This window comes from Lacerta agilis, chromosome 17 (genome assembly GCF_009819535.1).
Source record: "Lacerta agilis isolate rLacAgi1 chromosome 17, rLacAgi1.pri, whole genome shotgun sequence".
Lineage (NCBI taxonomy): Eukaryota > Metazoa > Chordata > Lepidosauria > Squamata > Lacertidae > Lacerta > Lacerta agilis.
This window is the reverse complement of record NC_046328.1, coordinates 11308506-11321424: the sequence shown is the minus strand read 5'-3', so window position 1 is coordinate 11321424 and position 12919 is coordinate 11308506. Positions and strand designations below refer to the sequence as shown.

Below are 12919 nucleotides of genomic sequence, written 5' to 3'. Positions count from 1 at the left end.
AGGCAGTCCAGGAATCAGCATGTTTTTACATGAGTAGAATGTGTCCTTTTATTTAAAATGCATCTTTGGGTTATTTGTGGGGCATAGGAATTCGTTCTTTTCCCCCTCTCTCTTCAAAATATAGTCCGGCCCCCCACAAGGTCTGAGGGACAGTGGACCAGCCCCCTGCTGAAAAAGTTTGCCGCCCCCTGCTCTGAAGCAACAAAACCCCCCAAGTTTCTTCCATCTTCCATGTGACAGCCCTTCAGATTTGGAGATGGCAAACATACCACCACCTTACAACCCTGTTTGTTTTGTTATTGGTCCATTGCTTTCGATTTCCATTAATTGTACTTGACGGGTATCACATACATTTTTTTAAAAACAATAGGGATTCTGAAATACATCCATCTGATGTTGTTCGGAAGGCATTCAAGATGTTGGAAGGTTTGTCCTATGCAGAGACCGGATCCCTCATCATCACATCTCTTGACTCATAAAAATAAATTGCTTCAAGTATCTGAAAGGATGATCTCGGGAAATATGCATGTAATAAGCCTTTGACTTAAGCTCTTCAGGCGGAACGGCTTGCATTCCCAAACCTGCACTTGCCAAGGGAGCGCCCACATGGGGGCGGGGCATTTGTCAGTGAGAACTGGCGGGTAGGCGGTGCTTAACCCTCCCCCACACCACCCTCATCTGTACATATGCTCCAGCCTCAAATACACTTTCTCCTCAACTGGGCTCACTTCTGATCGCGAATCCACCACATGAAGAATGGGCTAAAACTGGGCAGGGGAGGGAGAGAAAATCTGCAGGGGAGACTTGGTGGCTAGGGGTGGGGGGGAGAAGACTAAATATCCTCTTCCTCTCTTTCAAATGCCTTGGCCTGAGCCGGCCCAACTATCAGTCAAGAGGCCACCTTGGGCAACTGGTTTTTGGCATCACGAAAGGGCAAATTTATTACCGCTGTATTTTTACTTTTGAGGGTAGGGGTGGGTGGCCTCAGGTGCCAAAACCTGGGGACTTACTATGTACTTTTGTGGGGAGTTGTGACATTTGTTCTTCTGCCTCAGATAGCAAATTCTCTTGACCCAGCCTTCCGAGGCCCTTACATAAGTAATCCTGTGTTTGCTTCGTAATATGTGCTTTATTCATTTGTTTAAGCCAGCCTGCCACCAAGGCGCTCGAGGTGACATACAGTGGTACCTCTACTTACGTGCCCCTCTTGTTACGTATCCTTTGGGATACACATGTGGCAAACCCGGAAGTATAGTTCCGGGTTTTGCTGCGCACGCATGCGCAGTAGCTCTCTATCGCACCACGCGCATGCGCAGAACAAGCACCTCCGGTTGCAGAAACCTCAGGATCTGACCGGAGCTCTGGAACGGAGGTACCACTGTATATGTAGCTGAAACTACTCAGTTACTTCAAAGTAGTTACAAAAGTTGTTCCAATCACCGGTCATATTACAAGTCTTTTTAGGCCTTGCCACCTCTATGCTCAACCAACGTATGCTGGCATTGTAAATTCTATGGTTGGGTTTCTGATTTCTGAACATCTGATAAAGCAAGCAGAGACACCTGAGAAAGAGCAATGAGCCTGGTTTCTCAAAAGTTGTCCCAAAAAAGCTCCCGAAGTGAAAAGGGTGAGGGGAAAAACACACTCCTGCGCTTCTCCAAGGATAATTAACAGCATGACAAGGATGAACCGCTCAGCTGGCAACACCCTTGCCCAGGTGTGAAAACTGGCAGTCACTTGGGCCCAAAGTGTAACGAAACAACTATAATATTACGAAGTAGGTGATTATCCCAAGACAATCCATCACAACACACAGCACCAGGATTATTCATTAGGACAAGGAGACACTTGTATTAATGAATGCACACATTCAAAGAGCGATTAGGAAAGGCCCTGTGTTTCCATCTAGCAGCGACTTCCAACTCTGAAAGCAATGAGTTTGGATGAATAGCTTTTGACTTTCTAAGACCAGGAGTCCCTCTTTTTAGCATTTTAGTGCAGATGTCCCATCTCTCACTGTCTCCTCCTCCTCCTCCTCCTCACCAAAAATTATTTAAGAAAGAAAATGTCTAAGGTTACATAATGTAAGAAGACCCTGCTGGATCAGACCAATGGCCCATTTAGTCCAGCATCCTGTTTTCACAAAGGCCAACCAGATGCCTATGAAAAACCCACAAGCAGGACCTGGGCACAAGAACACTCTCCTCTCCTGCAGTTTCCAGCAACTGGTATTCAGAAAAAAATGTTGCCTCCATCATGGCTAGTAGCCATTGAAAGCCTTTTCCTCCATGAATTCATCTAATCTTTTAAAGCCACCTAGGTTGGTGAGCATTACTGTTTCCTGTGGGAGCGAGTTCCACTGGTGTCAGTCACCTTAAGTCAGCATGCAACCCCAGTGTAGCTTGTGACCCACTAGCTGAGAATCAATGGAAGACCAAGGATGGGGAACCTGTGGTTCTCCAGATGTTACAGGACTGAAACTCCCCTCATCCCCAACCATGCTGACCAGAACAGATGAAGTCCAATTGCATTTGGAGACCCATGACTGATGGGAGATGGAGGCCAACAACATCTGGAAGGCTTATGGGTCCCCAAACTGTGATACAGAAAAACATGGAGCAAGCTCAAGCTTTGTCAGCCAGTGGCTAAATGAAGTGAAATATTGTTGGGCTAAGGAAAATAATGAAAAGCCTAATCTGGCTGTGCATTTTTGGATGAGCATTCCAACTTCCCATTTCTGGGAAGATTACATAAAAAAGGAGTTTCTCCACCCTCTCTCATGCGAACCATAAAATAGATTTATGGCCCAGGTTGGGGGAAAAGAATTTTTAGGAAAATAATGCATCAAACTCATTTATTTTTACAACCAGGATTTTCTTTCTAATCAACACAGAGCCAAAGTTTGGCCTTCCACTTAATACTCTGGTTACTCTTTCTACTATCAGCCTTGCAGAACAGACTGCTTCCCTGGGGAAACTGCTCCAGCTGTGTGGGTTTGGAAAGTCTTGCCTAATTTTTAAAGGCAGCATCCTTCGCTTGAAGTACCGAACAAGATGCAACAGGGAGGGTGCTGAATCTTCCCAGAAAATGTTTGGCCTGGGACAGAAAACCTGCGATTCGCAGTTGTTGGTATTCATTGGGACTGGTTGGGTGTAAGACCAAGAACATGGGGAGCCATAACCAGTGATAGGCAGAGTCAATTCTAGTTCTGTCGCCATCTTCCTCCCTGCTGAGTTATTTAACACTGAGACTAAGGAGCAGTAAGTTGACAGCCAAGTGCCACCTTCTGGACTAGCTCTAAGAAAGAAGGCAGTCAGGACAGGGCTGCCTGACTTTGGTGGGGCCGGATGTCTGGAAAGGAGCCAGCAGAGGCTGGGTAATTCACCCTTCTGGAGGACAAAACAAAATAATAAATAATAAAAATTCCTTCCAGTAGCACCTTAGAGACCAACCAAGTTTGTTCTTGGTATGAGCTTCTGAAGGAGACAGGGAATGACTGACAGCCCATAAACACCACCCAATCAAACATCATCATGCGATTCATCCAGAGATCTTTATGCCCAGTCCCGGGTCCACCAGTAGTTCTGAACTTGAGAAGCTACTTTAAACCCAGTCTGTCTAGAATAGAGATGTGGCCGTTCAAGGCCTTGGGATTCACCACAGGCGATGCTTCCTATCCCCACAAAACTCCCCTTAGTGAACCTGTTCCATGCTCTCCTTAAGTCAGGCTTCCTCAACCTTGGCCCTCCAGATGTTTTGAGACTACAATTCCCATCATCCCTGACCACTGGTCCTGCTAGCTAGGGATCATGGGAGTTGTAGGCCAAAAACACCTGGAGGGCAGAGGTTGAGGAAACTAGCCTTAAGTGCTTTTGACAGGCTTGATTGTGTCCTTGAACTGTGATAACGTCTCTGGCTTGCCTGGATGAGAATGGAGAGATGGGGGACAATGGCATAGAAACATCTGGCAGTTTTTTTTGTATCTTAAATACAGCAGCTAAGAATTGCACATGTTGGTCAATCCACTTTTGCCTCTGGTCCCACTACCTGTGCTCTCCCACTGTGCTGTGTGCTTCCCTCTAACAACTATGGGGGAGCTATGGGTGCACCAACCCTTCTGCCCAAGGAACATTCCCCAACTACCTCCGCAACATCAATACTAACAGAGCCAGGGCAAGACCCATCAAAATGCAGTCACTGTGTATGGCCAAACCAAAGCCCCCAGAACCCACTTTTGTCCAAGTTTAAACAAAGTTCCTGGGAGAGAAATTTGTCCTCAAGTCTCAGGAAGATCGAGAGCTAAAAAGTGTTTTCATAGATTCATTTTATTCTCATTTTTAGGGGGATCACTTTAACTGCTCCAGAGAGGCTCATAATTTTGAAACGGCTCAGTTTAAACAATGGATGTTGAGCCTGTGTTAATTCGAAACCCTTGGCTCATCCTGCCAACCTCATTTTTTTCATATGTCAATGTTTTAATATTAAAGAAGCAGTAAATCCATCCATCTGGATGTGTTGGATCAAAGTAATATTCTCTCCTTTTCAGATCCTACACACACACACACAAAACAAACTTGGGTTAGATTGGACATTTATGCAAATTTCCACTCGATGGTGACTTTTTTATATATATAAGCAAAAAAAAGAGAGAAAGGGGAAAAGTTTGAGTGTTGACTTTTTCACCACTCAGAACTTACTCCTCCTCCAATAGGGGCAGAGCACATTCATCTATCTTGGAAAAGGGAAACCTGAGAATTAGTTGTTTTTTCTTGACAAAAGCCAACTCGTTACAGCTGACTGGTTCACAGTTTTTAGGGTGCCAATGAAACAGATCTATGTGTGTTTTTTATGGATAAACTTATGGAAAATCTTCACCCTGAGGGACAAAAAAAAAATCTATAAAAAGACATGAGAATACACAATGCAATAGTGTCTGCAATTCATGGTTTATACAGAAAGAACAGGAAAACGTCTGGCTAGGAACCTTAACAACATGTGAGGGACAATGATTTGAGGTTATGAAGAAAATATTACAGTGACTGAATAATGCTGTTACATTTAAATAAATAAAAAAGCTGTGTTCAGACAAATGCCCTTAAAGAAGAAGAAGAAGAAGAAGAGTTTGGATTTGATATCCCGCTTTTCACTACCCGGAGGAGTCTCAAAGCGGCTAACATTCTCCTTTCCCTTCCTCCCCCACAAAAAACACTCTGTGAGGTGAGTGAGGCTGAGAGACTTCAAAGAAGTGTGACTAGCCCAAGGTCACCCAGCAGCTGCATGTGGAGGAGTGGAGGCACGAACCCGGTTCCCCAGATTACGAGTCTAGCGCTCTTAACCACTACACCACACTGGCTTAAATGCTGAGCATCTGTGTGTGGAGTACAGTAACTTTATAGACTTTGTAGGGAAGGGGCCATAGTTTGGTGGGAGAGCCTCTGCCTTGCATGCACAAGATCCCAGGTTCAATCCCTGGCATCTTCAGGTAAGGCTGGAAGCAACCCCTGTTGAAAATCCTACTTAGTGTAGGTAGGCAATACTGAGCAAGATGAAGTAGCAATCTGACTCAGTATATGCCATACTTTTCCGTCTATAAAATGCCCCCATGTATAGGACACCCCCTATTTTGGGGGACTCAAATTTAAGAAAATGGGGGGAGATGGCGCAGAGTTGTTGAGCTTTTACTGGGGGGGCATTACTCAGGGTTGCTGAGCTTTTATCGGGGGGGATTGCCGAAAATCGCTCGCCCGCACGCATCACAAAATCCGCCTCCCATCTGTCTCATCGCCGGCAGAAGCCAGTCAACACCACCCATTGATGCAGCAACCAATAACACGCACAATAGCCGCTGACAGCCACAGCAGCAACCAATCAAGACGACCCCCACTTTTTAGCATGATTTTTAAAGGAAAAAGCATAGTCTTATACATGGAAAATTACAGTATGTTCCTAGATAATAAACAGAGTTAGTCTTTCTGTATGATCAGCACCCCATTCAACTACTGTTTTCATTGCTTAACCCCAAACATTAAAAGATACAAGAGAGAGAGAGAGAGAGAGAGAGAGAGAGAGAGAGAGAGAGATTATCCAAAACTCATAAGTAATTGGTAAGGTTTGTGAGCTATGGGCAGCCTACAAAAATTTGGGCGCCAAATCACAACGGCAGGCTGCAGTGTTTACAGCACTATCCTAGATAAGTCTACTCAGAATTAGACCCCACAATCTGGTGCCTTTCAGATGTTTTGGCCTATAGTTCTCAGCAGCTCAAACCAGCAGCAGCTCTTGGGGGTTCCAGACCAAGGTATCTGGTCAAAGGGAAGCAATGTTCTACCTGCATCTGTCAGAAGCAGCACGCCTCTGAATGTCAGTTCCCAGGAATCGCAGGTGCACTCATGTCCGGTTTGCAGGCTTCCCACGGGCATCTGGGATCAGGATCTTAAGACTACACAGACCATTGGTCTGATCCAGCAGGTTCTTATTAGGCTCAAAAACATAATCTGAAGTTTGTTCTCTAAATCACCAATAAATTAATTGCTTACGACAGCAGAAATACTCTAGTTCTCATCTCCTCCTAAACTACAATACTCTAAGCGGTGTTTTGACCATTTCACCATGAAAACACATACTGAGAACCAAGTCTTTCAAGTCCCACCAATTTCAAAGGGAGCAATCTAAGACCATATTTAATCCTCCCATTGAGAGCAATGGAATTTAGAAGGGTTTTCTTGCCTGGATGGTAATATTGCTCTTTAACTCCACCCTTTTCAGCAAGGTCTTGAACCACAGGGTTGGTGGTTAGCATTCAAGAGTCATAAAAGAGAGGAAGAGACCATCAAATTCAAACTGCACAAAATTATAAGGTGTGGGTCACCTGTTTGGGCATTTATAGGTCACTGAGATTAAATATCTAGGAGGTGGTTTGATATGATCTCATGGTACAAAGATCCCAAGCACCAGCTGCTAGCAGAGCCTCTGGTGCCCTACTGATGCCAGTTAAAGACGTCTCCAAAAACTACATTTTTAATAGTCCAAAGCAGCTGTTTTAATCAGAAATAAAATTGGTTTGCATATCCATCAGCATTTCATAGGCTTTTTACCCTATTGATATTTAAACTAAAACCCATATTTGCACAGTGCAAGTGCAGTGGTACATATTAATGTATTATATATTTAGATGTTAACAGCCCTGAGCCCGGTTCTGGCTAGGGAGGGCGGGATATAAATAAAATTTATTATTGTTGTTATTGTTATTATTATATTACAGAGGATGAGGCCTCATTGAACCCAGTGAGGCTTACCTCCAACTAAAATGGACATAGGATTGGGCTCCCCCACACACATAGGATTCCCCCCCCCCGAAAAACCCTGTACCTGCTTACACTACTAACCTCCAAAACACTGGTTTTTTTCCCCTTAGCACAAAATGCCTGCATCAGTGTAACCTGTTAACTACATCCGAATGATCCTTATCTCAGCTTAATAAGCAGAAATATGAACGAGGCTTTTGCCTGCCCAAGTAAACTCTTTGTTCCTCCCTTCGCAGCGCAAGCGAACAAACCAGTCAAAATACAATTGCCCAAACTCTCCTATTGTGAAGACTACTGAGAACTAAGTGACATTAGCAGCCGGGTCCCATGCACGCTTGCATAGAAATACAGAGTTCAGAGGATCTTCCTAGCACATGTGTTTAGGATCGTAGCCTAGGGCAGGCTGGAGGATGTTTAGTTGAGGCGGGGGGGGGGGTCCTTCTGCACTGTGCTGCCTCAACCAGTGAGGGAGTTGCTCAATGCACCCACGAGGAAGCAGCTGCCAGCAGCATTGTCAATGGCAATAGCAGAAATAGTAATAATAATTTATTATTTATACCCCGCCCATCTGGCTGCCCCCCCCAGCCACCCTGAAAAGGGTGTTTCAACCTGGAAGCTGGCATAGCAAAAGAGGAGGTTCCCCCGCCCCTTTCTTCCCCTGGCCTTCTGCACAGGGGTTTGGAGTGCTCTTAAGATGATAATTCCGAACTGGAACGAGAATGCTGCCTGAAACTAAAATCTTCATTGCACCCAGTGGAGGCTGGTCCATTAAGGTGAATGCCCCACCTGCCCACCTTCTTACTTGAAAAAAGGTCTTTGGGGTGGCCCTGCCTGTCAGCTTTCACTTCCTGAGTCTCAGTGTTGCCCTTCTAGAATTCAGGAGGGAAAAGAGTGGCGGTGAAAGTAGAATTTGTTGGCTCTGCCTGGCATTGCCTCTGGCTCCACCTACTGTCTGGGTTTCCTGCCTGTCCAAATGGGCCCCAGCCACTACTGATCACATGTGTGCACGCCTATTCTGATGTACTTGTGATGTACTGCTCCTGATTTAAGTTACCTTGCTGGTCTCCAGCATGTCCAAACATCCCTTAAAAATTGTTCCTGCTTATTTGCAAAGGACCCAAAGGCACCAGAGGCTGCTTTGTGCAAAATTACACATTTGGATGCGCTTATTATCTTGGCTCGCTGCCTAAAATGAAGTGCACCGAGCAATATTATAAGCTCAGGTAAGCGAGGCAAAAAATCAGCAAACTGATTGACCTAAAAAGGAAATGCTCCAGGTCATGGGCAATTTGCATTTTGTTTTAAAACCTACAACAAGAATTGATGAACAGATAAAACTACAGGAATATTATTGCATCCCTACTTGTAAGCTTGAAAACAACCACTCGCCTGGAGCAAGTAAGAAATCATCTTTACATGACCAGGCAGGGAAGTGAGTACACAGAATCTGCATTCATCTTTTGTGTGTGTCCCCCTCTGATGCAGCTGCATATGGTTGAGACACAAAAACAGGCCTTTTTAGTGGTGGGCCCTCACTTATGCCCAAGTAAGACTTATTTGCTCATGAAAAACCCAGCCAGATAGACGAGCTTAAGTCAATTCTCTGTTTTATTGGATATATTTTTATATATTTTAATAAAATTTTAGATATATTTTTATTGATCCTTGATCATATTGATGAAGGGTTGTACGGCACCTTCCCTTTCTACACCTGCTGAAAACATTTCCGTCCTGCCAGGCCCACACAAGTAATTAAGAATACCGATACATCTTCCCAGAATGGTTAATTGATGCCTGTTTTTAACTTTCATATGTGGTTTTTATTGTGTGGTCTTATGTATTTTTGCTGTAAGCTGCTTTGAAATAAGTTTATGAAATAGCAATCTATAAACATTTATATAAACAAACAATATTTTGAATCAACCAATCTCTTAGTGGCCTAAAACAAGGCCACCAACTTAATGACTTAAACAGAGGATTAGACAAATTCATGGGGGAACAAGGCTAACAATGGCTATGCTCTGCCTCCACGGTTGGAGGCAGTAATGGTTCTGAATACCTATTGCTGGAAACTACAGGAGGGGAGAGGGCTCTTGTGCCTGGGACCTGCTTGAGGATTTTCCAGAAGCATCTACTTGGCCACTGTGAGAACAGGATGATGGACTATATGGGCCCCTGGCCTCATTCAACAGGCTCTTGTGTTCTTATGGACTAGCACATATTTTAAAAACTGTATTCATTATTTTAAACCCAAATACTTACAGAAACTGTAGTTGGCAGGTACTAGTCCTTGAAGAGGCAACCTCCCTTCTCTCACACACACTTGAAAAAACATGCATTGTCTAAAAGAAGGAAAGTTATCTATTAGCTATTGAACCATTCACTATAATCTCTATCACTCCTGATTGCCAGATTCACTTTCTGCAAGTGCTCCTGTCTTAACTGGCATCAAGGGACAGGCAGAAATTCACTGTATGTCAATGAAAAAGATGACACCTGTTGGATTTTTGCCCAGCATTCAGTCGGTAAGGCAAGGGGGGAATGCTAGGGAGGAGGGACAGGTTCAGCAACAAATCCTGCCTCATACCCTATATTCACAAGGAAAGACCACACCTTTTGGATTCCTGCCTTGCTCACTCCTGTTAGAAACACAGCTTCACCTTCAAAGGGCATATCTTTTAATTGGTTATTTAAGAAAATTTATACCCCACCCACCATATAAGCTTAGTTTTTACATACACACAGCAATAAAACAAAACAATAGAAAAATAATAAACATGGTCAATGCAACAAATGATCTAACATTTTAAAAGCCTGGGAAAATGAGTAGGCTTTTGTCTGACACTGTGAAGGCATGAGAGTCACAAGCATCAATGTGCAGAAGGTTACCACCAGTTCACTATTGGGTTTAAGCTTCTTTATCATTGTATTAAAGTTATTTTACTTGGATGGAGGAATCCTTCTCATTTTATGCTGGAAAGCCCTTACCCAGAATATCTAGAAGGGAAGTACTGTAATGCCTGTTGAGTTTTTAACCTGTTGTTAAAGCCACTGTGGTGTCCCATCTGTTGAACACCCCTCCCATTTCAGGTATGCCTGGCGCCACCATTGTTAGTTTTCCAGTGCCAGGCTATGACATATTTATCTGCGCAGGCATTTTAAGTTTTGTAAGCTGATCATTGTTCAACCCACTCTGTTGTTTTTAGCTGTCCTGTTTGTTTGATGATGTGTTGTGTGTTTTTGCTTATGTTATGAGTTGCTTAGCTTCTTTTATTTCCTTTTCTATTCCATTCCATTCCCTGCCCTGGTATTCACATCCTGCATCACTGGGCGGGCAGGGAGAGGGCAGCATGCAGCCCAAACAGCACTGTGCCATATACAGTAAAGATGCCACAAACTTGACATGAGTCAACAGTGTGATGCAGCAGCTAAAAAAGCCAATGCAATTCTGGGCTGCATCAATAGGAGTATAGCGTCTAGATCAAGGGAGGTAATAGTACCACTATATTCTGCTCTGGTCAGGCCTCACCTGGAATACTGTGTCCAGTTCTGGGCACCACAGTTCAAGAAGGATACTGACAAGCTGGAACGTGTCCAGAAGAGAGCAACCAAAATGGTCAAAGGCCTGGAAACGATGCCTTATGAGGAACGGCTTAGGGAGCTGGGTATGTTTAGCCTGGAGAAGAGAAGGTTAAGGGGTGATATGATAGCCATGTTCAAATATATAAAAGGATGTCATATAGAGGAGGGTGAAAGGTTGTTTTCTGCTGCTCCAGAGAAGCGGACATGGGGCAATGGATACAAACTACAAGAAAGAAGATTCCACCTAAACATTAGGAAGAACTTCCTGACAGTGAGAGCTGTTCGGCAGTGGAATTTGCTACCAAGGAGTGTGGTGGAGTCTCCTTCTTTGGAGGTCTTTAAGCAGAGGCTTGACAGCCATCTGTCAGGAATGCTTTGATGGTGTTTCCTGCTTGGCAGGGGGTTGGACTGGATGGCCCTTGTGGTCTCTTCCAACTCTATGATTCTATGATTCTATGCCAGCTTTACAAAGGGACTACACTTGTTGGATTCCTGCTCCGCAGCTGCAAGAGGCTCAGCTCTTCCAGCAGGAATCCAAAGAACGCCCCTTATCAAATAAAATAGCTCTTGTCCCTACAGGAAAGGCAACACCTGTTGAATTCCCTGTGTCAAGCCCCCTTCCACCCTATATTACTGCAACCTTTCTATAGGAAGTTGCACCTGTTGAATTTCTCCCTGCATTCCAGCTGTTGAAGGCCACGCCAAAGTACCAATGAAAGATGAGTTGCAGACGAAAATGGTGGACTTTGCGGAACTGGCAAAGCTGACGGGAAAAATCCGAAACAAGCACGATCAAGTATTCCAAAAAGACTGGAGTAAATTTATACAAATATTTGAAAGAACATTGTAAGCACTTAACAACACTAGTATGGTTATCTGAAGACTTGTAATGAGAAGTTTTTTTACCTTTCTACATTTATTTAAATTTTGAGGTATTTAGTAATGAGTTATATTAGAATTGGAAAATATATTAAATGCTGCGATATAAAGGTTAGTTTTGAAAGCCAAGAGGTGGGAGGGAAGGAAGTTGACAGGCTCTAAAGAGCCAAAGAAGTAAAGTGGATAATAACGAGGTCATTATATACGTTCAAATGGAAAATTAATAAAAATTATTTTAAAAATTAAAAAAATAAATTAAAATAAAGGCCATGCCAAGTGGGGGTGGGTGGGCTGAGCAGAGGACCACCATGCAACTCAAAGCATACCTCACCGGGTAAGGTTAAAGTCTTGACCTGTTGGGTTCCTGCCTGCCTCACAGCTGCTAACTTAAGCCTGCCAGGGGGGGGGGGGGAGGAGAATCCAAAGAGTGTCGCATTATTGGAGGTGACAAAGTCCACCCCCCTCACCACAGGCAAGGTTAGACCTGTTGAATTTCAACCTGCTCTGCAGCTGTTAAAACCATAACTATGGAGCGTGGCGGGGGGGGGGAAGAGAATCCAAAGAAGGCCTTACTGGATAGGAGAGTGGCCTCCTCTACAACAGGCCTGTCCCCCCCCCCCATTAACTGACGCACAGAGCCCCCATTCGCCCCTCGCCACAAATATTCCCCCTCACCCGCTAACTAAGTTACATTCCTCACCCATGAGGAAGACGATCGTTCGGCGATCTGCAGGCGATGCCTGCCCGGCTACATAAGCACGCAGGGCGCAGGTCTAGGCATGGAGCACAGAGAGAGAGAGAGAGAGAGAGAGAGAGAGAGAGAGCGCCGACGACACCGTCACGTGACAGGGACTCCGAGGTGGCTCGACCGCCTCTGCGGCAAGGCTTTACCCTGCTCCGCGGCGCATGCGCGGCATTGGTTCCTCGGCTGGGCTGCAGCCCGGCGCGGTGGAAGGTTGCAAATCTGGGCGCCCGGGGAGTTTGGGATGGAGGGAGGAAAGGTGTTAATGGGGGCGCTAGCAAAGGGGTGTATGTGGGAAGGGGTTATTTAGCGGTAGGTGGAGGTGGCCGGTTGCAAAAGGAAAAGGGGGACACACTGCGCTTTTAATAGTTGTGTTAGATAGATCAATCAATCAATCACCAGGTGTAGATTG

The 12919-nt window shown here is 44.7% G+C and overlaps 1 protein-coding gene across 3 annotated transcripts in view; it reads right to left on the bottom strand.

The window, feature by feature from the left end:
- Positions 1 to 12553, bottom strand: part of GNB1L (G protein subunit beta 1 like) — a 68796-nt gene extending 56243 nt beyond the window's left edge. For 2 of the 3 annotated variants that reach the window (XM_033174917.1, XM_033174919.1), the window contains exons 1-2: positions 12466 to 12553; positions 9567 to 9646 (exon numbers count right to left, since the gene is read on the bottom strand). The gene's annotated coding sequence lies outside the window, so the exon portion shown is untranslated. Of the gene's footprint in view, positions 1 to 9566; positions 9647 to 11546; positions 11644 to 12465 lie in introns of those variants that run through there. The other variant, XM_033174918.1, reaches the window with a different exon arrangement.
- Positions 12554 to 12919: the final 366 nt, after the last annotated feature.